Consider the following 24,259-nt stretch of genomic DNA (forward strand, 5'->3'; position numbering starts at 1 on the left):
TTCAGTAAAGAAATTTTTCCTAATGTCCAATCTAAACCTCCCCTGGTGTAACTTGAGGCCGTTTCCTCTCGTCCTATCACTTGTTACTTGGGAGAAGAAACTGACCCCCACCTCACTACAACCTCCTTTCAGGTAGTTGTAGAGAGTGAAAAGGTCTCCCCTCAGCCTCCTCTTCTCCAGGCTAAACAACCCCAGATCGCTCAGCTGCTCCTCACAAGACCTGTTCTCCAGACCCTTCACCAGCTTCGTTGCCCTTCTCTGGACACGCTCCAGCACCTCAATGTCTGTCTTGCAGTGAGGGGCCCAAAACTGCACACAGTACTCAAGGTGCACCCTCATCAGTGTCGAGTATAGGGGCACGATCACCTCCCTACTCCTGCTGGCCACACTATTGCTGATACAGGCCAGGATGCTGTTGGCCTTCTTGGCCACCTGGGCACACTGCTGGCTCATGTTCAGCCGCTGTTGACCAGCACCCCCAGGTCCTTTTCCACCGGGCAGCTTTCCAGCTGCTCCTCCCCAAGCCTGTAGCGCTGCCTGGGGTTGTTGTGATCCAAGTGCAGGACTTGGCACTTGGCCTTGTTGAACCTCATGCAATTGACTTCAGCCCATCGATCCAGCCTGTCCAGATCCCTCTGCAGAGCCTTTCTACCCTCGAGCAGATCAACACTCCCACCCAGTTTAGTGTCATCTGCCATTGTTGATATGTTCATAGAAACTAAAAGTGAACAAAGTGCCTCCTCAGTGAAGTCTGAAAAGCATGTATAACCTTGTAAAAAAGTTTTGTTCAAGTCTAGTTGCCAGGGCAAAGAGAACAACGTATGTAAAAGACAATGAGTATAAATTGGGAATTACTGGTGCTCCACCATGTTTATAGGTGGAGAATATTATGTAAAATGTGACCATCAGGACTTTCTTGCATGGACTGGTTAACCAGTTCCCTGCTTGCCACTTGCTGCAGAGTGAGATACCATTGACAGGGCTGTTGGTAAGGGCTGGGGTTCAGGTTGAATCTGGGGGTGAAATTTGTTCTAGTGCCCATGACTGTAATGGCCAGCTGAGTTCAAGTATTCCCTTATTTGAGGGTTTATAGTTAATGTACGTAGTCACAGCTGATGTATGCAGCTGTTGTCCTCTCTTCCCTCTCCAGTAGCTTTTTCTTGCAGTCTAGCACTGCTATTCCTGTTACAATGCTGTCCTTTGAAGGTTAGAAAGGGCTAACTTGTCTTTTTTTTTTTTTGTGCTTCTGATGTCCTGTGAGGTGGGAGCAGTGGTGTTTGGGTCGCTGTTGTGTACCTGAATGGAGCGGCTGGTTAGTGGAAGTGAGCAGTATATAACCCTTAGATCAGTAACTCACTTCATTAAAAAAAAAAAAGTTTGGTAAAAGTGCGAACAGATTCTCTTCTGCATTCTTGTGGCTTGGAAAATTAAATGACATTAGAACACATAGTTTCCTCATAGCCAGAGACCTTACTACTTCAGCTGCTGGATCCCAGGTTTCTTATGCAACTTCATAGTGGCAACCACTTTGCTTGCAACAAAGTCTCCAAACTTCTAAGCTGTAGACCTTTATGTATGTAATAGGTGACAGGCATAATATACCAAAACATGTTGACAGTATTGCAGTGAATGTTGGAATTGATTTCTTGATGTTTGTTTTGAAATCCCACAGTGGAAAAGGTCAGTATTCCATGATGCTGAGGAAATCCATTAATCTGCTGTGGACTTGGTTTTGTCCTAACAGAGCAACAGGCAGCTGTGGGGACTAGTGTGCTACAAGACAAGGCCTGGGAAGCTTGTTTTATTTTGAAACTTCAAACACCCTTTGGAAACACTTCTTTGAGAAATTCTTCTGCCTCATTACATGTGAGTGAAGAAATGAAGTTTCAACTTCTGAATTAGAAGGGGGGGGCTTTAGTGAAAATGTGGTTTTTTAGTTCGTTCTTCTACAGTAGTTAGAGCTTGCTGCAGAGTTTTCTATAGAATGTTGAAATTCTCTGGAACTCGTATCAGCACAGTTATTTCCTGGGAAAGTACTGTTTTTCTTTTTAAAGCTTGGCTGCTGCTTTGAATGCTTAAACAGCTGCAAACATGGAGGAAATAACACGTCACTTCAAATGAAGCCTATCTTTGATTTTGTGCTGAATTTGAAGACACTATCATACGTATATTACTGGTTTTTGTGTGTATAGTTTGAATGTTGAAGTTTCTTCTAACCTCTGAATGCCAACTCAGGAGCTGAAGTAGGGCTATAGTTAACTTGTAAGTCATTTAAAGAGGATGTCTTGGTCCAAGTCATTTGGTTACAGTTTTAGGTTATCTAACAATGCAGTAGAAGGGTATTTGCCAGGCTGTACTAGGCAAGCAGATGTGCAGGCCACATGCTTTTTATCCATCCTTCTTTTTGTAGAAAGAACCAGGAACTAGCATTTCAGCAGCTTCATTTTTTTTCCTAGATGGAGGGCATCCTGTCTACGTCAGTTCAGCTTGCTTCTCTTGAGGCTCTCCATTCTTCAAATCTTACAGGTCTTGTAGATCTTCACTGTAGCAATCACTTTATAGCAAGTAGAGAGTTGTAGAGTTTGTGCATGGCAAGTGTGAAATACCTGAACGTTGAAGTGAAGAGGAACAAATGCCTTCAAGAGGAGTGTCTGAGAATGCACTGAGGTATAGTGTTCCAGCCCTCAGATGAAATGTGGCTGCTATAACGCTTTCCTCTGTCATCAAACACTGTTTGTGCTCTTGTAGGCTATCTTGAAATTTCAAGCATCCTTTGATTCAGGGTGGGTAATTCTACACAAGTGTGTAGATAAGATTAGAAGCAACATCTAGTTATAGGTCAAGCTAGTAATGCCTTAAAGACAGACCTTCATGGCTAGTTGCTGAGTTTTTGTGCTGGATTTGCATTGCTAATGACAGGAAAGGCTTCCATGTTGGCAGACTAACAAGTGGTTGGGTTTTTAACCTGAAGGATTTTTATTATCCCGAAATAGCTGCTTCTGAAATACTACTGTAAAATCATTGGCATTCTGACCTTATTTTTCTGAAGTATTTGCTATTCTACTGGAGAAGGTACATCTTTGCAATAATGTTGATCTGGTTGCCCTACTAACAATTCTGTGGGCCTCTAAGCTTGCATGGCTGCAGCTTGCTGTTGCGTAGATTATATTCTTCGTGGGCACTCAGCTGGCTAAAGTGTTGTCTGACCAGTTGGCTTGATGTTGGAGCAGGTATAGCAGCCTTCAGGAATTTCTGTATATTGGAGGGTGATGGCAAGGTTCTGTTCAATGGGATTTATAACTCCATTTACAAAAACTGCTGTGAAGCAGCAAGTAAAACTCCACGATTGGGGAAAATTCCAGAATTTCTGTTGTCTTAGGTGCTTCAAGTTGACTAAATATTTTAGATTACTTAGTAAATTGATGCAGTTACTGTTTCTGTGAGTCATTAATGAAGGATGAAGTCAAATATTGTAGCAGATTGAACCCTCATTTTAAAACTGGCTTTCTGAAATGTACAGAAATAAGTCTTAGGCTGTATGTAGTCCAATTTGCATGTTTCTATTACCTGTTCTGTCTCTTAATCTGAAACTCTTGAGGCAGCAGTGAAATAACCACCTTTATTGGGCAGGTACTGTTTTTTCTGCCTGTGACAAGAGCAGCTGAAAACCCAAATCCATCTCCTTCTCTCCCTGTCCTGTATTTTAAGATGAAACTGTTAATGTTCTTTGTGTGCTACTTCCTCATTTGAATTTTCTGTTACACTTCCTCCTGCTGCAAACTCTCTCCTGTGCATTTCTTATGAAGTCTTCTTTTACTTCCCTTTGAAACTCTCTTTTATATCCTAGTATTCCCCATAAGAAAGAAATGCGTTGTGATGAACTTCTGCTTCATCTCACTTCTGGTAAAACCCACAGATGCCTGGATTTTTTTTTTTAAACAGTGAAATTCTTGGAGAACTGAACTCCAACAAACCACAACAGAAACTCTCCCCGCTGCTACATTTATCCCCAAAGAAACTTAAAATGGAGGGTAATAGATGCATGACATGAAATGTAAACCCTTGCCAAATGTAAACCCTTCTTCCCTCAACTGAGTGAACTGCCTGCTATCAGATTTCTTTAAGCCACAGAATGTTATTTTTGGCAGGAACATCAGAAAGAGTATTCTTGCTTTTAAACAGTTGTTGTTTGGAAAACAAGCATATGTCTGGCATCATCATGGATTTCTAAAGGAAGAAAAATGATTTTTTTTTTCAAAACATGTAGTAAAACTCTATTTTCAGCAGAATTAAATGTTAAATGCTTTTGGAAGCTTAAATTTAGTGGTGTGTCCTTACAGTTGGTTGTCAAGGTTGAAACAACAAGCCCAGTTAGCCTTTAAGCTGCTAAATGCTAATCATCATAGCTTGGCAAGAGTTTTCCTCAGCCAAGTTACTGGGATCCAGAGGAGCATACAGGCAGCCTGTAATAATATTTTAAAGTTTTCCAAAGCTAAACTTAAATGTTGAGGTTCAGATACAAATAAGTAAGGCTTCATTTTATGCTTAACTGTGATGTTAAGTGTAAGACCCATGGCTATAGATCTGTAGTTTGAGTATCCTCACTTTTGTTCAACTTGGTAGAATTATGGCTGTTAATGCCTTTGAATACGAAGCATTAGAAAATACATTGAAGTAAGCTTTGTGAACTGAAGGGGTGACAGTCTAAACAGTGAACAGATTTGATTTGTTGGTCAAAGATAACTTTCTTTATGCCTCATTACAGAACAATAACTACAGCACATGATAGTCACAGTTACCCGAAGAAGCTCGTCTAGCTTCATTCAATTACAGGGATAGGCTAAGAATGGAGAAAAATCATGTGTTCTAGCACTGAGTGGAAAACGGAGATTTAACTGTGAGGATAGGAAGTATGGGTGTTGAATCTACAAGAATAAAACCAGTGAATTTGAGGGTTATTGAAAGTTGTTATATTCTATTTAAGATGTTCAGCCTGATATTTTAGGACTGAAATATATGGAGTAAACCTTGAAACAAAATCTTGTCTGAAATACAAAGCTTGAAGGACAAGTGTTCTTATGTCAGAAATGTATTTTTGAGTCTTCTGAATTCACTTTGAACAAAATGCTAAAATAAATTTAACTACAGGAAAGCTAAAACTGTAGAAATAAATTCCACTGTGGATTAGTTAATTTGCATGATAGTAGTAGTGTTCTATGAAATATACCTTCTGCGCTTTTCTTGCTCATTTCTGCAGGTGTATAAGGAAGTGTTGATCTTCTTTTCTAGTTCAAAGCATGCAGAACTTGCTGATTTAAATCAAATTCTTATTGGGTGTTAAAAGAATAAACTTAGCCAAAGTGGGGAGCTTCAGTATTATATTCTTCTATAGGCTCGAAACAACTTTTGATGATTCTGAATAGAAAAGAACGTGACCTACAGAACAGCTGGCCCGTAAGGATGCGGTAGTTGCAGGTATCCTGTCCTCCCCTTCCCACTCAAACAATGTTGGTTGTGAACTCTTTCATGTAAGATTGGGGTTTACAGCAGTTTTATCCAGGAACAGATACTGATACTGTAAAGGCTTAGGACAAAGTAGTTTTCTGTCTTATTAATGAGCAGTCTCTGCCAGATTCACAGTAGCCAAGAGAGGGCTTTATAAATCGCTCAACTGATCTAGTAGTAATTTTCACCTAATCTTTATTTATTTTTAATACCTTTTGTTTGTAATCACGGATACATTGCTTTAGAGTTGGTTGTACTTGGGGATGAAAATTATTTACTGTTGATAGCATGATATCACTGCCAGCCATTAAATCAGTGTTGCTGTTACGCAGGAAGAGACTGCAAAGAATATAAGTTGTAAAGGGGCATGAAATCTGAAAACATGCGTCTTGTGTGCTTTTCTTTTAATTCTGGTTAATCCCTTTTATTTTGCTGCTTCTTCAGAAGTGCGTCTGGTACAAGATTTAGTGTTAAACTTTTTTCTTGTAAGTCTATTTAGTATTTATGAACTAGAATGTAGTAAAAAAAATTATCATCTATACTGTAACTCTACAAGAACTTGGAAAGTTTAGTCTTAGGCCTGGTTAGTTGTATCTTAGTTTAGTGGGCTTGGTTTTAAAAAAGTGCCATATTCCTCTAGAGGGAAAGAGGGGTTGTACTAGAGAGAAGAGGTCTTGTGTTTGTGAGAAGAGGTCTTGTATTTGTGGGAATCGGTATTTTGGTGATTCCCATTGCTGGTGCAGTATCACTCTGTGTAATAGTCTGTTTGTGTTTAAATTTCCCTAGAACAAGTCCTAACTCTCCTTTGAGCAAGTTCATTTTTCAAAGAGCAGGAAGCTGGTAGGGGAAGAGAGAGTTCTACTGATACCTAAAATCCCATTGACCTGTTGTCCAAAATCTTATGTGCTAATGTGGTACTTTTTGTTATTACTCAAATGATGTTGTCCATTACTAGTTGTTAATTACTTGAATAAAAGCAGAAAGAGTGACTGACCTGAAGTGGTCAGATGCAGGAAGCTGGATGGAGAAGGGGTTTTGAGATTAAAATTCCACTTAATTGTACAATCCAAACTAATGTAATTCTTTTGGACAAAACCAGTGATCTATTGGGTTGAAAAATGCAGCAAAACATTAGCAGTGGAAGGTCAGTGCTGGTGTGTGGTTGGAGTTTTTGTTCTACTTTTGTTTGCTTTGCTTTATGTTTAGGGGAGGACATCACTATTTTCGTAGCAGTAAGGTTACCTAGAAAGCTGTCTTGATCTCAGTTGTAAAATTTTAAACTTTAGTCTTTCAGTAAGCTGAAAATGATCATTATGTGGATACCAGTTGTTGTTACTGTGACTTCTTATTGGGAAAATGCCCTCTCCCCATGATGGTTGATTTGTTCATTTTTTAGGCACTTGAACATGGGCTTGTCCTAATAATAGCTGAAGTTGTCCACTTTAAAGTTGCAAGATTCCTATTTAAAGTAATAGTTCTGGTGCAGAACATTTAGTTATTTACCTGTTAACCTGATCATAGGCTACTCCTAAATAAAAACCTTTAAGGGCAGGGCATCTCTTTACTGTTGTCATGGTTGAAAATGAGGTAGGTGGAAGATTTTTGTTCCCTTCTGTTTTCTTCTGTGTGTGCCAACAGCATGGCTAAATTTCACCTTCTGGAAGCCAACTTCAAAAAAAAAAAAAGAAGAAAAAAAAAGAATAATCAAGGATTTAGTTAGTTTAGTGAAACTTAGGCATATTTCAATACCAATTTTACACTCCCATTGGTGTGAATGTCAGGGTAGCAAAGTTAGAACTTACCGAGTGTCTGTAGTTCTGAGATTTGAGCTTGGATCTTCCATGTGTGTCAAAAGAGGAGAGAAACATTAATGAAACCTGGTTTGAAATGTTTTGATTTTTCTAAAGTAGACCTGCATGGCAGGAGTAAAATTGGTGAGACAGGAAGTGTGTTGCCAGTAGTTTACGGAAATGCCAGCTTATGCTGCTAGTTAATGGGAAATACCACTATTTCTGCAGCCAGTATGCTGTGCAAACGGAGGATCTTAAAAGTGTTTGGGGCAGTAGCCGCTTAAAAAAAAGTGATTTCCATGGTAATCTGTAAGAGTTGCTAAACTAAGAAAGCCTGTATGCATCTGTACTGTGCTGAAAGAAGAATTACATTGTGTGGGATCAGGTGATACTTCTGTAGTTCCTCATAAAGGAGACTTTGGGGGGGAAAAAAAAAGCCCCAAACCACCCAAAACCGACAACAGTAAAAAAACCAACCCCAAACCAAACAAGGTTACATGCCTTCTTGAATTATCTGGTTTAGTTCATTGTACTTGATGCGGAATTTGCCAGGAATTTTGTAACCTGTAGTAACAGGAGTGGGCAGCTCAGATGATTGTGGTGCTTCTACCACCTCCCTACACGTTGGTCATAGAGGTCACCTATGATGAGTTATGTGTTTTAAACCAAGGTTACTTGTGGTAGAAGAGTAAAGATAAGGCATCAAGTTCAAATCTGGTATGGCTTTACTTGCTGGCTTCCACACATCTGCAGTGCATGTGCTTGTGTTCTTTGAGCAAAAGCTTAACATGCTGAATATCAGTAGTGCTCAAACTTTTAATTGAACCTCCTGTTTTGGTAACAGTTTGTTCCTCTACTGCTCTTTTGCCAGCACCAAGCAGCTGTTAAATGAAGAGGGAAAGAGGAAGCGATGTGTCACAGCTGTGTGGCTCTGGCTCTGTCCTCTGGGAAGTGGAGCTGGAGCCCCAAAGCATTGTGTGGTTTCTGTTTTCCTATGTGGAGGTGGGAAGAGGTGGATTTGAAGCTATGCCAGATTCCCTGCTGTCTCTTCTCTCTTTAGTCCCATCTGAGAGCAGAGTGTAAAAACAGTAATTGCCAAAAGATCCGGTTGCTTCCATTCCTGAGTGTAAGCCACACACTGCTTTGGAGCTGTCAGCTGCTGCCTGGGCAGGCATGGGATGGCCTTGGGACATAGTGTGTTTCCTTTCCTGTGATACACTCTGTGCCTCCACTCCTGTCTATGTAGTGTTAAAGAGAATAGCTTTTGCTCTTCAAGCAATAAAAAAACCCCAACTCCTGTGGATTTCTGGGTGGCCCATGCCTTGCAGCAACCAGTTGCCACTCTTTCAAGACATTTAGGGATTTTTTTTTTCCCCACAAAGTCAAGACATTTTGGATCTTACATGATAAAAATCTGTATTTAATTCTTCGAAATAATGACGTTATTTGTAGTTTTCAGAATGTTCAATAGAGGAAGGCAATGGGAGCAGGACTGGAAAATGTAACTGAAATGGGTATTTTATGGTTGTTGGAAGACTGAGGAAGGAACGTAGGCAAGAAACAGAATAGGATGGCATACCTGCAGCGACGTGACTATGAACTGTTAAGAGAGATCTGGGATGTGTGTATATATACACGTACAGTAGTGTATGTATTAAGAAATGCAGGTTTTCTTAGACTTAGTTATCAGATCAAGATTTTTTCATTATTTCAAAATCACTTCGTGGAAATTACTTTTGTAAGGTGCTGCATTTGTGGCAGCTCACTGCCTCTTCTCCCTTCCCCTGCCCCCAGTAGAAAATACTAAACATGGCTGTGAAAATGATACTGAAATAATCTGAAGAGTAGGATTTATTGAATTCATGAGAATATTTAGTGGGAACAGGCAAAGCTGCTTCCTTGACTTAGTATCAACTACTTGGTGTTGAGTCTGATGGCGAAGCAGTAGATAACCTGGATGGGTTATGTGATTAGGATAATGAAGTTCAAACTTTCCCTTACCCATATTAAACAGTGTGAAATAGAAGTAGTTTTAAAATTCTCTTTTATGAAAACAGGTCTTAATTAAACCCATAAAAATCTCATGGTAGCAGCAGGCATGATGGCTTTAAGCCACTTCAACCTTCTTTTTTGAAAGAAAAAGTGGACTTTATTTCACATACTTCTGGATTTCTGTGATTTGTTTGATCTTCCTAAACTGCTAAGCTCCTCTACATTGAACAAGATTTGAGGTCACAGATCCATGCAAAACTGCTTTAGCTTAACTGGCTTATAAGTAAAAATGTTAATAACAAAAAAGACCCAAAAGAAACAAACAAAACAAAACTGCTTGTCTCATCTGACCCTTTAAGAACAGGAGGAGGGGGTGGAAGAAAAACCCTTGAGAAACTGGGATAAAATTGAACTATGTAGTTAATACTAGAATATACTAATCTTTCAAGAATAGCTTTCCCCCTGGGGTGTAAAATGGAATAATTAAATATGTAAGTTTCACCTGTTAAAAATGCTTTCATTTCTCTCCCTCCCTTTTCACTCTCCTTATTTCTTTAAATAGTAATGTCCTTAATTGAACCCATAAGTCAACTGTAGAGTCACTAGCCTTTTAATTCCATTGAGGTTTTAATTTTATAAATGGTGGCTCTTTAATGATTAATCTGTATGGTACCTATGTCTATCTAAAACCAATTTAAATGCTTTTTGAGACTTTCAAATTGGGAAAACCCCCGCACTTTTCACAACTATCTTCCGGTCTGTGTCCTACTGAACATTTATAGAGGTTTTTTGTATATAAAGATATGTATCTATAGATATGAAAGACTTTATAAATAGTGAGAACTAAACTGCAATAATATATATAATCTACATGTGTACCTAAGTATGTACATATGAGAGGACTGTTTATATGAATAGAATATTTCAGTTGGAAGGGGCCTACAATGACCATCTAGTCCAAATGTCTGACCAAGGCAGAGCTGACCAAAAGCTACAGCATGTTAAGGGCATTGTCCAAATGCCTCTTAAACACTGTCAGGCTGAGGGCATCAACCACCTCTCTAGGAAGGCTGTTCCAGTGTTTGACCACCCTCTTGGTAAAGAAATGCTTCGTGATGTCCAGTCTAAACCTCCCCTGGTGCAGTGTTGAATCATTCCCATCTGTCCTGTCACTGATCCCAGGGAGACGAGCTCAGCACCTCCCTCTCTGCTTCCCCTTGTCAGGAAGCTGTGGAGAGCAATGAGGTCACCCTCAGCCTCCTTTTCTCCAAACCAGACAAGCCCCCAGTCGTTAGCTGCTCCTCATAGGACATGGCTTCCAGCCCTTTCACCAGCTTTGTTGCCTTCCTCTGGATGTATTCAAGGACCTTCACAACTTAAATTGGGGGGCCCAGCACTGCAAGCAGTACTCCAGGTGAGGCTGCACCAACACTGAATACAGTGGGATAATCACCTCCTGGTCATACTATGTCGATGCACCCTGGGATGCGGTTTGCCCTCTTGGCTGCCAGGCCATGTTGCTGGTTCCTGATGTCGACCAGAACCCCCAGGTCCCTTTCTGCAGGGCTGCTCTCCAGCCACTCCCCTCACAATTTATCCTTGTGCCCGGCATTACTCTGTCCTAGGTGCAGAATCCAGCATTTGGACTTGTTACATTTCATCCCATTAAGCATTGCTCAATGCTCCAACCTATCTAGATCCCTCTGCAAGGCTTCTTGTCCCTCAGGAGAGTCAACAGCACCTCCCTGTTTGGTATCATCAGCAAACTTGCTAATGGTGCATTCGACTCCTGAATCCAGATTGTTGATAAATATACTGAACAGGACTGGCCCTAGAATTGAACCCTGAGGAGCACCACTGGTGACCAGTCACTGGCCAGATGTAGCCCCATTCACAACAACTTTGAGCTCTGCCCTTCAGCCAGTTCTTCATCCAGGACCTCATAAACACACTCATCCCACAGCTGGACAGCTTGCCAGAAGGATGCTGTGAGGGACAATATCAAAAGCCTTACTAAAATCCAGACAGACTACATCCACTGCCTTCCCTTCATCCACTAGGCAGGTGACCTTATAGAAGGACATCAACTCAGTTAACAGGACTTTCCCTTTGTGAACCCATGTTGACTGTGCCTCATGATGGCATTATTCTTTAAATGCCTTTCAATAGTACCCAGTATAATCTTCTCCATAGTTTTTCCAGGAACTGAGGTTAAACACACAGGTCTGCAGCTTCCTGGGTCTTCCCTTATGGCCTTCTTGTAAACTGGAATAACACTGGCTAGCTCCCAGTCACCAGGGACCTCCCCAGGCTCCCAAGACCTTTGGTAGATGATAGAGAGGTGGGACTGCCATAACATCCACTAGCTCCTTCAGAACTCTGGGATGAATCCCATCAGGCCCCATGGACTTGTGAACATTCAGCTGATATAGCTAGTCCCTGACAACTTCGGTGTCCACAAATGGAATGTCACTGTTCCCACACTTGTGGTCCTCCAACTCGGGTGACTGGGCAACCCAAGGTCTATCAGTACTATTAAAGAGTGAGGCAGAAAACCGCATTGAATGCCTCTGCTTTTTCTTCATCCCTATTAGTCAGATGACCATCTTCAACAAGTGTCGGTCCAATGTTTTGGTTTTTTTTTTGGACCTCCTCTTGCTATTAATATACTTAAAGCCTTTTAAGGGATCATGGAACAGTTTACGAAGGATACAAGCTTCATCTCTCAGATGGGTTTATGAACAAAGGATGTGGCCTCTGAGGAGAACATAATTACAGGGAAGGTGAGATTTTTCCATGAGCCCAGGTCTATACCACAAAACATCGTTCTGTCTGCTAGGGTGAAGGATGTGCTTCCAAGCACTGAATCTTGAATGCTTTTCTGTTTTTCTGTTTCTCTTTTGCTTCCAAGCCATAGGAGAATTAGCCATAGAGTGATGTGAGTGGTTACTTTCAGCTAGACTTAGATGTACAAATATGTCTTGCCCCTGGATGGGGTGTGTCAGGGAGAACAGCTGCTTCCTTGATCCAGCCTGTGACCATCTGCATAATGTTGATTCCATGGAATTGAAGCTGGCTGTCAGCTATGGTAGGGCTGAGGAAGATACCATTAAGTATGACCATGCTGCTGCCTCCTTCCCTGTTGCACTTCTTTACAGATGTGACATTTTTTCCCCTTTTAAAAGTTACATCGGTTCTGTTTAATTTGCCTTTTTTTCTTAGGCATTCTGAAGCCTGCAAAATTTCATTTGACAATCTTAGTAGTTAGGTGTCTCATTTTAGTGGTATGTATGTGTACATGTGATGTTTTTGACTAACACTTTTTAGTGAGGTTCTGTGTGCTGTGCTGATTCATGCTTCCCTTATTCTGCCACTTCTCTCTAATGTTGTGAAACAGCAGGGTACAAACTGCATGATCCTCTACTACTAACAGAGAAGCGTGAGCTAAAGAAAATCTTAAGCTTTGTTCAGGACAGGGTGAAGTCCACTATTTGCTTTGAATGTTGAGTGGTGAGAGATGTGGGGGCTGGTCAATGGTAGCATGCTTCTGTCAGCCAAGAATGTCTAATAAAGCAGTGTTGTTACTGGCTGGCTAATAGGCTTGATGGGCTGTCTTTTACAGATTGCAAAATCTCTGAAGATCAGCTGTTTAAACTCAGATAAATTACACGAGATGTTTAGGATTTTGCCAGCCTCCAGTTTAGATAGATCTCCTCTGTCCAATACTGAAGGACTGCTATACTCGGTCAGGTGGTGAATATTGGTACTGTAATCCAGTGTGTGAGTGAAAGAGGTTAAGAGGTACTCCACAACAGGTTGGATGTTTTACTTTACTTCCTGTGCTTTAAAGAAAAAGTCCAAGATCTTGACCTTGTTTGGAAGGAATTGGTGGCAGAGGACACACTGGGTGCTGTGACAGTCTGACCATCAAAGTGGTTCTCAGAAGGATAGGGAGTAGGAAATTGTCCCTCGAGGGCTTGGCAGAGGGCAGATTGCTCTCACAGTGTGTGTCCTAAGTCTGCATTTCTGGTTGTCTGTGGAGGCTGAGTTTGGGCTAGACATGAGCAGTTGAATCTTAAATTAAAGACCACTTGGAAAACATGAACTGCTGTGTCTTCCTTTATGCTGCTCCTGTTATGTGCCCAAGTCTAAAACTGGGATTTGGATCCAGCCTAATTTAAAGATAAGAAACTTTGTAGTTGTCTTGATCAAAATCTCATGAAAGCTGCTTAGGATGGGCCACCAAGAGGCCCCTTGGCTCTAAGTAATTGATTGTATGGCTCTTTTACAGAAAAGCCCCCCATCCCACTGTAAAAGTACTTAAGACCAAGTGGGACCTAACCACTGATTCATGTATGGTTCTGCTCTTTAAAGACTCCAGAAACTAACTGGGTTTTCCAAATGTCTGCTGTAGAGTTACAGTAGTTTCCAAGATGTTAGTTTCATGCTTTTAAGATTGAATACACACAGGAAGATAACAAGGCAAATCAGTACTGAAGACTTAAACCACTTCCTCTTTTGTGTGTATACGTTGATAACACTGTAATTCAAACTACAGTAGTAAGCTTTGGGGCTCTATATATGAAACCATGTTTTAAAACCCTGCCCCCCACCCCTGAAAGCAGACTTTAAAATTAAATCCTTTTTTCACCGTTTGGATGATGACTTGCCAGTTGGTTACTTTTAATCCTCAATCTGTATAAAAGTTATGTTTTGCATTAAATCCTTTATGTTTTTTTTCCTGTGGATTTCTGAAGTAATCCTTTGTGTGCCATATAGCTTGTTCTTCAAATTGCTTGCATACATTCTCATCATTTCTAGGAGTCCTGTTTAGAAAGTTTTCAGCTGGATATACATTTCTAACTAGATGTCAGCACTATACATTCTGCATTTCTAAAAAATCTTTCCCTGTTGAAACTGTTCAATACTTTCTATAATTTAGTGAAAGAGTCAAATGGGGCACTTGGCAGGAGAGTTAGTGATGTACAGGGTAACGAGTAACAATCTTTTTATAAAAGCTTTTGTTGGGATTTCTTTCCTCTTGAATATTTTACAGGAAAGAACGAAGCCATTCAAAAGACAGTGTGTATATGCACAGTTATGTCAGTAGATAGATATTGCTGGACTTTTAATAGAATAATAGAATCGTTTAGGTTGGAAAAGGCTTTTTAAGATTGAGTCCAACCATTAACCTAACACTGCCAGGTCCACCACTAAACCATGTCCCTAAGCACCACAGCTACATGTCTTTTAAATGACTCCACCACTCCCTGGGGAGCCTGTTCCAGTGTTTGACAGACCTTTTGGTGAAGAAATTTTTCCTAATGTCCAATCGAAACCTCCCCTGGTGCAACTTGAGGCCATTCCTTCTCATCCTTTCCCTTGTTACTTGGGAGAAGAGACTGACCCCCACCTTGCTACGCTTTCCTTTCAGGTAGTTGTAGAGAGCGAATAGTTGTATTTTCAGTAACTTGACAACTTTTCACAGAATCATTAGTTTGTATTGGCAAAACACCCTAGGAAATCCAAAGAAGCAAGAAAAGACAAGTCGTAATTGTAATCCAAATGACAAAATGAATGACTTGATTTTAAATGAAAATGCCTTACTATGCATGCAAACCAGGCCAATTAAGCCATTTAAATTTTTAACCATGACTTGTAAGTGATGGTGTACTGAAATGCATTTTCCTTTTTGTATCTCATGTTGCATGCATCTGCAGTATTTTTTTCATCATAACTATGTATTTTAAATGTAGAACATGTAGTGAGAGTCCAGCATTTCTTCTCTGGCTTATGCTGGGTCTCTTTAATATTTTACTTTTTAGAAAAAAAAGAAAATCGGAAAAATCTGATTTTAAAAAGATCTAAAACTGCTTGACATCAGCCATGCCTTGATGTCTTTATTTAACCACCTTAGGATTTATACTGACCCCTGGAATATATGTCAGGGTAGTTAATCTCATTTCACTGTCAAAATTGTGCAAGACTCTCATCCTCACTGTTCATACAGTAATTCTTGGCTTCCTTCCCATCCCTGTATAGGTCACTCATACTGCTGGCCTGAGTGGAGAGTTCTTTCATCACAGGATGTGTTCAGTGATCCCATTTATGTAGTGCAGCTCTACAGACGTTGCGTTGGTGTAACTGATGGAAGCAGTGAACTGCAGTGTGTGGAGTGTCAGGAGCAAGTAGCTAACGGGGGTGAACAGAGGACCTCGTAAGGTGCCTTTGCTGCTGAGGCTCATGTGAGGTGTAAATATATCCTCAGCCACCCTGATAGTACTAAAGGGTTTGAGGTCTATATAAAATTCCAGACACCTTGTAGTAGGCTAGTGCCCTGTCACTTTTATTCTGTAGTGTTTTTCAGTCTAGTGCTAATTGCTCTAAAGCATGTTTGCTGTTTCTTGAACCACAGGTATACTTGAATAAATCTCTGTTGGTTCAAATCACTTGGGTTAATAGGATCCTCTCTGAGAGAATTTTAGTCAGGATCCTGAAGCTGTGTTTGGAAGGCAACTTCTTCCCTGTAAAGTACACTTGTCCTGGTGATAATATAGGGAGACATCTGAATATGAATGGACTGTATGTACCTGAGCCTCTTATAATGGGTGACTTCGGAATGGTTCCTTCTCTAAGCATGTAAATACTTCAGTGAGGGCCAAGGCCTTGGCCAGCTGGTAGACCTTGGTAACAAGCTAACGAGAGGGCAATATTATGTTTGGAATAGGTGGCCACTGCACCAACGTTTACTGGCATTGAGGTGAGGGCACCGTGATGTTAAAGCTCCAATATTTTGAGGGAGGATGAAGGAAACTTAGAGTGGTGACAGTGAACAAGAGGGGTTGTCTAGGACACTGGTGTCTTGCTTTTGAGAAATCTGTGTGCGGTGAGTTTAACAGTGTCTTGCTCTTCTAGATGCTTTGGCTTTGTTATAAATCCCATTTTATAAATGTATCCTTGAAATAGAGAGGCTGTTTTCTCTCATAAATTTTTGTCTAAAATGTCTAATCAAGTTCCATCAAGGAACATATAGCAGCAGCCTTAAAAATATGACTGTAATATCGGACTCTTATGATCAAATGATCTGGTTTAGAGATCAGTTTTGTACAGTTCTTGCAGAAAGGGCAGCTATGTGTTAACTGCAAATACTTATTTTATAAAAATATAGTGTATAACTTGTAGATGAACATTAGTCAAATATTCTTTGGTGCTAGGGTCTGTAATGTTTTAATGGAAACTTTTCAATACTTGTTGCTTTTTAAAGTATGTTTATTTGGATTTGTATTTAGTAATATTTAATTTACTGTGAAGTATCTTAGAGGGACTCAAACCTGGTGTTCGGTTATGCTTTATTATAGGCCGTTATCCTCAATTTTTCCATCCCCACAGTCTTTGTGGGTAAATGTTACCTTCTCTGCAGATATTTCTGGTTTAAGAAAAGGGCATTGACTATAAAATAACAGAAGCTATTTTCTTACCTTGAAAAAATTTAAGCTGTAACATGAAATAATGCTTAGCTCAAAACAGTTAAAAGTATGTCTAGATTTTACTCATGCATGTTTTAGTTCTTTCAATTGATCACTGAACCTGTTTTTTAATGCATATCTTTAATTGTTCTATTATTGAAAAGCTAAGTTGAAATTTGTCTTTGCAGTTAAAGCCACCTGAGTGCTAGCAAGTTACAGAACAGTTGTCTTCTCAGACTTGTAAACAGAAAGGCTGTTTCTCTACTCCCTTTGTTAAATGGTAAGTTGTTCGAGGGAGCTCTTACTGAATGTACCTTATCACTCACTTTGCATTTGTGTGAAACTATTAAAAATAGCTTTGAAAACTGTGGTAAGGCCTTAAGCTGAAGGCCAGTGATGGAGTTTGGAAACTGTCCAGAAGGTTTTGAGTTAGTGTTGGGAAGAGGTTTATATTTTTGTGATGTTGAAGATATACTGTATTAGGCCCTGAAACAAATGTCAAAAGCACTGCTAGCCCAGGAGACTAGTACCATTTAAACACTAATCTTATTGTGTAGAAAACAGAAATAAATTTACTCTATTCATGGATGTTCGTGAGAGATTGGATTTATAAATTTGCATCTGTTAATTACTTTTACCCTGTATAATCTGTACTTTGCTGATGTGTCATCTTGGAGATTTAAACTACATCTGCTGAGGTTAAATGTTTGACTGTTTACCTCAAAGTGCAATGGATAATAAAATATGTATATTTATTGATATTAAACTAGCTTTGTGGGGGGAAAATCCCCCTGCCCCCCAGTCTGTCTCATCTGCGACACACACACCAGACTTTTAGTTGAAGAATATCTGCTGTGTTGGTGGAAAAGTATGAAGACAGCTGTGGTGCATTCCTTCACTGTGTGACAAAGACGTGGGCCACACTGGGTGGTGCTAATGAAGGACTACTGCCAAAGTGCAGACAATGCTGTTAGCATCGAAGTGAAGCTGACTGTTTTCTTTTTTTTTTCTTAGGGGACTGCATCTTGTCTGCTTCTGCAGTGGGAAAGAAAAACATTTTGAGCAGGGGAAGAAGCTGGAGAGCAGGTTTGTTCTTCCTTCTGAGAGGATGAGGAGGTTAAAGTAGTATTAGCTACTCATAGAAGTACTTTCTTCTTCCTGCATTGCACACCGCAGTGCCGCCTTCGGTAAAAACCGCAGCCAGCCTCGCTTCAAGGTCTCTGAAAAAAGGAGAGTGTGCAGCAGGGCTCCAGGATATGGGTGACTTTGCCTGTGTCCTAGAGCTGACTCTGGCTGTAACCCTGGTTATGATCCTTTGGCACACTTTGTCCCCTCAGCTGAAATTCACATATGCTTATTTTTAGTTTTGAGTTCTGATTATATGCTTGGTGATATTCAAGATGTTATCAGCATACATATTCTGGAAGAGGTTGCACGTTAAGTTAGGAAAAACTCAAAGGAGTTATGGAAAACTCTATATATGTGTGTATTCACAATGTTGAGGAAGGAACTTTGAGGGATGAAGGGATCAGGAAGCAATACGGTGCACACAGAAATGAAAGTTATGGTGGAAGTTATGGGAACAGCCTTTGAAGGAGAAAGATGAAAGAAAACCCATTCTTTCCCCCTTCTGCCCCTCGTGCAATTCCCAGTAAATGTTAAGATAACTCGATGGTTATATATTCTGAAATGGTTTGGAGAAAAGATTGCTTGCTGAAAGTTTCAGAGGTGGAAGTGTGGCAGGGGAAGGAGGTCTGCGAAAAATTTGGTAAACGAAACGGACATATTGAAGAATGAAAATATGCTTCACTACTACATTATTAGATTAGCATATTGCTGCTTATTTAATGAAACATTGAGCTTTATTCCTCTTACTGTATGTATTTACAGGTATCCTGTACTCACGTAGGTGTGCACACACATGAACGTATGTGCAAAGGTCTCTCCAGTAGCTGACTTTAAGTTCCTTGATTTCTCCAGTATCTGGCCCCCAGACTTATGGTCTCTCTAGTAGCTGCCTTTACAGACCTCTTCTGCTTTTAGGATTAAAAAGTCACAGGTGTCATATTTTGACTTCCATCTTTATTTATTATAAGCTTAACAATTGTTACAACACGGTTACATCCTGCTGCATAGAAACATCATTGGCTTGCATTTGTGGGAGACTAGAGATTGGTTGTTACAGGAATAAGAACCCAGGTTTAGGAATATTTTCCATAGGTTGTATTTATTCATAAAACTTCAAAAATTATTGAGATATTTGCTGTTCAGTGTAGTATTATCATATTTTCTGTTTCTTTGTGTAGGCTAAGCACAACTTTTATGTAGAGTTCAACTGAAATGTATCTAGTGTTTAATAGTCTGGAGTTTAAATTGCTTAATTTGCCTGGTTTGCATGCATAGTAAGGCATTTTAAATCAAGTCATTCATTTTGTCATTTGCATTATAATTGTGCCTTGTGTTTTCTTGCTTCTCTGGATTTCCTGGTGTGTTTTGCTAATGCAAACTAATGATTCTATGAAAAGTTGTCAGGTTGCTCAAAGTACAGCTATTTGCTCTCTACAGCTACTGGAAAGGAGGTTGTAGCCATGAGGGTGATGTTCTCTTCTCCCAAGTAACAAGTAACGAAGACTTGTCTCTACTGTCTTACTCTTCAGTCACAGAACCTGGTATTTTCCCTGAAGGAAAGAAGCTTTTCAGAATAGGAGAGAGTGTGTGTGAAAGGTAGGTTGGGCAGGAGAGAGAAATTGTCTTCTGGAGAATGGTGGAAGGTTTTTGAACTACTTGGCCAGCCCTAAGCTGAAGATCACTAATTACATAGCATTGGGTGCAGGCAAAGTTAGGACCATGTTTCCCAAATGGTCCCCTGGGGGGCTGAAAGGCTTGTGAGAGAGGAGAAAGTATCCCAGAATCCCTGCATTATAAATGGTAAAGCCAAAATGAGGTGGAACTGGATTTGGGAGAGACTGACTTAAAATACGATAGAGAAGTCTGATCACAGATCCTGATCTTAAGAGGTGTCTGCATTTTCTATGAGCTTTTCTTGTTTTCTCTCTGATTCAGGTATTAGAAGAGGCTGAGTATTTGGGCTCAACTCTTGCCTGTCTTGGGTTAAACTCTATTCAGTGTGCACTTATTTACATTTTGGACTTGACTGCATGGAGTTGAGGGACTTCATGTTTTTAAATTGCAGCCTGGCAAAATGGGTTTGATGTTAATACAGAAGGAGGAGTAATTTGGTAAAGCTGGAATCTGTGCTGTGAGAGCCTTAGCATGCCCATCATGTTTTGAAGGCAGTGTTATGAACACATACAGAAATATTCTTCATTATCACCGAGGCTGTAGGAAATTCAGTGTTACTTCAGTACTGCAAATAAATGCAGTCATTGGCCTCTTTGAACTTCTGCTATGATTGGCATCATGGTAGCTTCCCTTCTGAATTATGCAGTTAGTGCATAGGGATCTGCTTGATGATGAGGTTTAAATCTTGGTTGCCTGTGCAATGATTAACTAAATCAGTTTCTAAATTTAACTGATGTAGTTAAATTGCTTCTTGAACTGTGTGTAGATTAGACTCTGATGGCTTGATTCTTTTCCATACATGCAGCGTGTAGTCTCTGTAGATTACATTGACTATTTCGAAGTGTAGTTAAGAGCAACGAAAGTATTGATAGGTTTGTTACATAATTTGGTGGGACGTGTGGAAGATCCAATCATAGATGACTTTAAATGACAGTCTTTGAGAATCAGTCAATGTGTTTGTGCCTAGTGTTACCCTGTCAGTCCACAAAAACTCTGGTCCTCAGTGCAGTTGCACAAGCTTTGCTCAGTTTGATGTGATTCTCAAATACCCTCAGGCAGGGTGCCAACAACCACAGTATTGCCTCCTGGAGCCTCATCACAGAGGTGGCAATAGCAGTCCTCTTTTTGCTCAGCAGCCAGCTGGTTACAGCTGCAGTCAAGAAATCTGTTCCTCTTGGATTGTGAGATCTCATCAGCTCAGTAAGTTTTAAACTAATTGCATTTCACAGGAGAACATTTTATTGCCAGGATAACGGCAGCAGCAGTGCTGGGATGGAGGCAAGTTTATAGTAAGTTCAATCACAATCCTGCATCTTACTTGTTTTTGTTTTTTAAAGAAAAACAAGCATCCTGGAAATCAGCGTTCTAATATTTAATTTTTTCCCTTGTTTCCACTTCAGCACGTTTCGGTTCAAAATCTACTTACTGATGTTAAGAACAAACATCTACTTCTAAGAAGCTTTTTTTGTTCAAAACAATTTAATGATAGATCAATATTAAAAATATTTTGGTCCAATATGCAAAATATTTTGAAGCAAACTCATGGCAAACTTCAGGACTAACCATTGTTAAACCAGAGTGGGGAAAACAATCAAGTTTTTTTTCAAAATAGGTGTTGAAATTAATTTCCAACTGGTTTCTTTAGGTTCACAAGAGTCCACAGTGACCATCAGGATCTAGATGGTTGCCTTTCCTCTTCAGGAATAAAATTAAAGCTTGTGTTATCAATACTCATTGCAGTCATATACCTTTTCTTGTAACTAAAACATTAACTTATAAAGCTTCCTAATTTTTTTGTGTAGTTTGTATGTTTATAGGATTAAATAGACTGCCCTTAAACTTGGTTCATCTGGTTGCAGTTACATAGCTGCTTTGTGTAGCTGCCTCAGCTATGCATTAAAACAGTTTAAAAATAGATATTAATGGCTCCTTATACTTAAAAAAAGACACTGAGGATCTTTTGCAGACAGCTGCCTGATCTGTAGCCTGCCAGCATTCAGTTAACGAGGAACAGTTTTCCCGTGATTTGGGAAGAAGCTGCATTTAGTCTAGAGGGTTTGTAGAAGGAGTTGACATGTTATGGGGCCTGTCTGAGGAGCTTTTGTATTCAAATAAGAACACTGTGTTTGAGTAAGATATTTTATCCTGACAGTGGGAGGGGAATTTAGGATGTTTGTGGGGAGTGGATAGGAAAGAGGGAGGAGCAACTACCCTGTCCTATTCTTCTGGTTACTGGACTCATGAGAGTAAGAAACAGTCTTTGGAACTTCTCTGACTAGTAAACAGTCCTAATTAAAAAGAAAAAGTTAAGAACAAGGTTTTGTACCAAATACGCCTTGTAGGCAAACATGGGAATGTAAAACTGCTGGGGCAGAAAAGTAGTTGGAAGTGTTTATACCTCTCCCCTTAGTTACCAATGCCTCCAACTCTTGTTGATCCAGCTGGCAACTTCTAAAGTAGTAGAGACATGACATCGCTGAAAATGAGGTGTGCAGAGCAGAGCCCAAGCTAGTAAACTCTCTCTAGTAAAGGAAAGCAGCTTTAGGATGTTTGAGGGACACCCTTGCTGTATTGGCAACCGGAGTAGAGAGTATGCAAAAAGCAGTGGTGCTAGAAGTGGGGAAGAGAAAACACTATCAGTAGAGCTACTATAAAGGAGGAAAAGGTTGGACTATGGCTCTAAAATGTGAGTGGGGTATCTTATCAGTGTAAAAAAGCCTCAGTATAAAACTGGGTGGCTTCTCTTTGGGTGTTTGGCTGTTGGATTGTGATAGATGGGTGTTTCTCTCTGAGGTTATGAAATATGAATGCAATCAGTACAACATGCAATCTATTCATATGCTATTTTACAACACTTACGATTAAAGTAATGAGAAACAAGTGAAGAAATGTTCTATTTTCTATGAATTGTAAGAATTAAGACTTTTTAGATCCAAAACATATAGAGAATACATTTCTTAGACTTTTTTTAATGGTTTGTCCTTGATTCCGTATTGCTCTCTTGGAAAACAAAAAAGGGACCTTCACAATTTACCAGGAACTAAGATCAACTGCTTTTTGTGAGATGCGATGGTACCTTTCATCAGATGGGTGACTTATTCTTCGTGGGAAGAGGATACAAATTTTTTGCTGAGTTTCTATCCACCTTCCTCTTTCAGAGTAATGTATATTAAAAAAAAAAAACTTTAATACTTCATGCTTTTAAAATTAATTTGGTCTTAAATATCTATGGGTATATGCTGTTTTTAGTTTTTGTAAAGAAAAAACAGAAATCAATGTATGTCATGTTAGCATTCACCAAAAGCATCTTTTTATGAAAAAGCACGAAAAGCATCTTTTTATGAAAAAGATGGAAATGATGCAGGCATAAACTACTTATGTGGCTAACAGGATAAACAGAACTTGTAATGCATACATGAGATGTCATGTAATCCAGTCCTTGGGACATGATAAATGCCTTTGTGAGCCTGAGGAATAAATATATAAGAAATATCTATTTTCTTCTATTCGGTAAGATTTTTGTTGACCTTCTCAGAGTTTGCTGGGACTCCTACATGATTTCGGGAAATGTGGCAGCAGAGGCTGACAGGAAATTGCAACAGCTCTGAGCTCTTCAGTGTCATAGGTCTGTGTTCTGACCAATAAGATGGACTAGGACTGGACAATGTGACTTATGAGGAGTGGCTGAGGATACTAGATTTGTTCAGCTTGGAGAAGAGGGTGCTGAGGGTTGACCTCATCACTGTCTTAAGACTTCCTCATGAGGAGGAGCGGAAAGGGAGGTGCTGATTTTGTCTTTTGTGGTGCCTGGTGACAGGACACAAAGGAATGACTTAAAGCTACATCAGGGGTAGTTCAGATTGAATATTAGGAAAAAATTCTTCACTGAAGGGGTGCTCAAGCACTGGAACAAGCTCCCCAGGGAAGTGGTTGTGACCCCAAGCCAGTCGGGGTTCAAGAAGCATTTGGACAACGTGCTTAGGTATCTGGTTTAACTTTTAGTTTGCCCTGTGTGGAGTCAGGAGTTGGACTTGGTGATCCTCATGGGTCCCTTCTGACTCAGGATATTCTATGACTAGGCTTTCTATGACAATGTTCATGCCATTTCTTGTAGAAAGCAGTTACTACTCTTTCAGGTCTAGTTACTGCATTTTAGGTAGTCATTTGTGCTTAGCTTGCTATTCACCTTTGCAACGAAACGTTGTAACTGGTCTTTTCAGTGCCTCTGTCCTGTTTCAGTATGAAATGGGAGGTAAACTTGAATTGCTGTTTGTTTGTTTGTTTGTTTGTTTTTTTTGTTGTGGTGAAACACTGAGCGCTCTCACAGTCATTTGCATGGTCTCAGCTATAAGGGCAGTAATTCTGTAAACTACTTTGACTTCTTTCCTCTGGATTAAGTTTCTGTTCGCTTCCAATCTGATTCCAGCCCTGGAAGCAGCTCAGCCAGGAGCAGTGGCTATAACAGCAGAAATATTGAAACAGGGAATGGGGAAGGGAATCCATTTAATTAAATCAAGGAGTGGTTGGCTTACAGCTGTCTTAAAAAGCACAATTGTAAGTGAAGTAGATCCTAAGGCAATAACTGGGTTTTGCTTCTGAGAAGGAAACAACTCATCTTGTGGTTGAAGCATTTGTTGCTAAGTATTAGTGTGATCTAGGTCCAATTTCCGATCCTTCCATGGGCTTTGAGTGCTGGCCAGCATC

This window comes from Leptosomus discolor, chromosome 1, assembly GCF_034619465.1.
Source record: "Leptosomus discolor isolate bLepDis1 chromosome 1, bLepDis1.hap2, whole genome shotgun sequence".
NCBI classification, from domain to species: Eukaryota; Metazoa; Chordata; class Aves; order Leptosomiformes; family Leptosomidae; genus Leptosomus; species Leptosomus discolor.